This window comes from Corvus brachyrhynchos, unplaced genomic scaffold, assembly GCF_000691975.1.
Source record: "Corvus brachyrhynchos isolate BGI_N302 unplaced genomic scaffold, ASM69197v1 scaffold523, whole genome shotgun sequence".
NCBI lineage: Eukaryota > Metazoa > Chordata > Aves > Passeriformes > Corvidae > Corvus > Corvus brachyrhynchos.
This window is the reverse complement of record NW_008237265.1, coordinates 2,920,191-2,922,650: the sequence shown is the minus strand read 5'-3', so window position 1 is coordinate 2,922,650 and position 2,460 is coordinate 2,920,191. Positions and strand designations below refer to the sequence as shown.

General features: G+C 49.3%; 1 long non-coding RNA gene across 1 annotated transcript; it reads left to right on the top strand.

Moving 5' to 3' along the window:
• The first annotated feature begins 815 nt into the window (after positions 1-815).
• LOC108445763 lies at positions 816-2,445 on the top strand. The gene is made up of 3 exons (XR_001860725.1): positions 816-949; positions 2,226-2,232; positions 2,347-2,445. It is a non-coding gene; the product is annotated as an uncharacterized LOC108445763 (long non-coding RNA).
• The last annotated feature ends 15 nt before the right edge of the window (positions 2,446-2,460 follow it).

Here is a 2,460-nt window from a genome sequence, read left to right as displayed (position 1 = left end):
GTCCCAGAAAGAGGCAGCAGTTCAAACCACAGCGCAGGTTGATGATGACGGGTTAAGGCTCTTGTTGTTAAAGCAGTTAGTGAGAGATAATGCAAATGAAGAGTGCAGAAAAGTCATAGATGCCTTACAAGGAGAACCTGATGTTGCGGACATGGTTGAAGCCTGTTCTAAGGTGGGATCTGGAAACCAGAAAAGGTCTGCTTTGGCTGCGCTTCTGCAGCCTGTTCATGCATCTTCTGATCGTGAACCAAGGCAACCCAAACACGCGAGAAAACATAAATGTCCTAAGCCGAGCCAAAAAGAGAACACACCGATCCCCCAGTGAAAGAGGGCATTGCTCAGACTATTGGAGACCTCTGACTCATGCCGATGGTCGGCCTTTGTCGGGAAACTTCCACCAGGGTGCAAGGAGGGGAAATTGCTCTCTGATGCATTCGCTCCCCCAGAGGGTGGCACAGGTACAGGCACAGGCCTACCCAGCCATCCTAGAGACGGCACCCAGGGATCAGACAGCACCCAGGGATCAGACAGTTTTGATGTCCACACTGCAGCCGCAGTCGTCTTAGACTCTAGAGGTATTTATAAGGTTTCCTTGGACGCATATGGACCCTTAGCCCAGGGATCCAGAGCGATGCTTGTGGGAAAACCTGACGTTACCCATCAACGAATCTTAGTGCACTCAGGAGTTATTGACGCTGACTTTAAAGATCAGATTTGTGCTATGGTCTTCATGCAAAAACCCCCTGTCACTATTCCTTAAAAGACCTGCCTTGCTAAAATAGTGCCTTTTGTGTCCCCAGGATAGGACAACCAACTCACGGAGATTGCGGCAGTGGATCTACGGGACTTCCGCAGGCCTTCTGGACTGCAGACATCTCTGACCAAAGGCCACAGATGACATGTACCCTGATCCTGCCGAACGCCCGTCCGCTCCGGACTCAGCTTTGAGGTTTGATTGATACGGGTGCTGATGTAACTTTTACCTCCTTCTCTGCATGGCCTCCCTCATGGCCTTTACCCCCAGTGGGATCGGCCATCACAGGAGTAGGAGGAACCACACAGAGCTATTTAAGCGAATGGCCTGTGATGGTGAGGGACCCAGAGGGACACACAGCTACAATTAGGCCTTATGTTAGTACCACTTCCCTTAACCTTTGGGGACGGGACGTGTTGGTGGCTTGGGGGGTATGGATTGGGACAAATTTTTAATAGGGGTCACTGTGCGTAAAGGTGCACAGTATCCTACACTGCCTGTGCAGTGGCTGACTAACACACCAATCCGAGTCAGGCTCTGCTCAGTTGAATTAAGGGCTGTTACCATGGCTTTTCAATGATTCTCACAGGAACCTTTGAATTTGGTTACTGACTCTGCCTACATAGCAGATATAACCCGACGTTCAGATTGTTCATTTCTGAAGGAGATGAGCAATGCAGCTCTGTTTTCACTGTTGCAAACCTTGTGGTCTGCAATTCAGGCTCAAATTCTGCACATTCGAAGCCACACCAATTTACCAGGGTTTCTAACAGAAGGCAATGCCAGGGCTGACATGCTGGCCAACCCTGCGTGGGTAGGGCCTCAGCCTGACAAAATTGCACAAGCCAAGGCATCGCACGGTTTCTTCCATCAAAGTGCACATACCCTGCACAAGCAGTTTCATTTAACGCCAAACGAAGCGCATGACATTGTCAGCGCTTCTGTTGACTGTCATGGACTCGATGCGCCTTTGCCACAGGGTGTAAACCCCAGAGGGCTAAAAGCCTTGCAGATGTGGCAAATGGATGTAACACACATCCCTGAATTTGGTCAGCTTAAATATGTGCATGTGTCTATTGACACTTTCTCCTCAGCTATGTGGGTTTCCGCTCACACTGGAGAGAAGGGCCGTGATGTCATTGCCCATTGGAAATTGGCTTTCTCAGTCCTGGGCATGCCAGCTTCTGTGAAAACCGATAATGGTCCTGCCTACGCCTCGGAGAAGACACGGCAGTTCTTGCACCTATGGGGTGTAGACCATATCTTCGGTAACCCACATTCTCTTACTGGCTAAGCCATTGTTGAACACGCTCATGGTACTTTGAAGCGTATTTTGGAAAAACAAAAGGGGGGAATGCATGGAGAAACCCCACAGAGCCAACTAGAAAAAGCTTTGTATACAATTAATCACCTTACAGTACCACAAAATTCAAATAATCCTGTTATTCTGAATCATTTTCTCTCATTGCAGTCTTCAGGTGAGACACAACTGCCCCAGACAAAAGTCTAGGTATGGAATTTACTCACTAACTAGTGGGAAGGCCCGCATGAGCTTATCATTTGGGGTCGTGGGTATGCTTGCGTTTCCACAGATACTGGGGTACGGTGGCTACTTGCAAAATGTGTTCGCCCTGACCTACGGCACCAGAGGCAGAACAGGCAACCTCCAAATGATGACCAGAACGCCAGCCATCCAACAGGCGAAC